General features: G+C 39.5%; 1 pseudogene; it reads right to left on the reverse strand.

Annotated features, from left to right (window-relative positions):
• Positions 1 to 364: 364 nt before the first annotated feature.
• LOC140876967 (small nucleolar RNA R71) lies at positions 365 to 464 on the reverse strand (annotated as a pseudogene).
• Positions 465 to 755: the final 291 nt, after the last annotated feature.

A 755-nucleotide genomic window follows, 5' to 3' on the forward strand; every position in this document is an offset into this window, starting at 1 on the left:
TTGTTGTATTTTAAATTATCCGCACTTTACGCTTTAAGCTTTTATTGCGTGCGCTTTTACTATAACTCTTATTAGTTAGTGGATCCGGGTTGGGTCCCTACAATGGTTCAGGAGAACCAGTTTAATGGGAGTGCTACTGCTGATCCTCATCTGCATCTGAGGACATTTTTGGAGATTACAAATACGGTAAAGATGAATGGAGTTTCTGAGGATATTATTATACTGCGTTTACTTTCGTTTTCTATCAGGGATCAGGTAAGGAGTTGGTTGCAATCACTGCCGCTGGGAAGCATTACTACTTGGGAAGACATGTCAGTGAAATTTATGGCGAAATATTTTCCACCAACAAAGTCTACCCAGTTGAAGATTGAGATTAGAACTTTCAGGCAGAATGATTTTGAGCAGTTATATGAAGCATGGGAGAGATACAAAGAGTTGCTGAGGCGGTGTCCTAATCACAATTTTGCAGATTGGGAGTAAATTGAGCTGTTCTATAATGGGTTGAATGTGCCTACACGGATGTCAGTGGACTCTACTGCTGGAGGTAATAGAGTTGCGGAGTGGAAAAGAAATAGGGATTGAAGGAAGAAAAGTTGAGCGTGATGAGAATCCAAAGGGTGTTGAAAATTGTGTAATTGATGAGAAATTGTTGAGGTAAAAAAGAGCGTAGTGAAGGAAAAGCCAATGTTTAAGCCAAAACTTTCATATCCGCAGAGGTTCAAGAAAAAGTCTTTGGATGAGCAGTTTAATAAGTT

The sequence above is a fragment of the Henckelia pumila genome, chromosome 1 (genome assembly GCF_033568475.1).
Source record: "Henckelia pumila isolate YLH828 chromosome 1, ASM3356847v2, whole genome shotgun sequence".
NCBI classification, from domain to species: Eukaryota; Viridiplantae; Streptophyta; class Magnoliopsida; order Lamiales; family Gesneriaceae; genus Henckelia; species Henckelia pumila.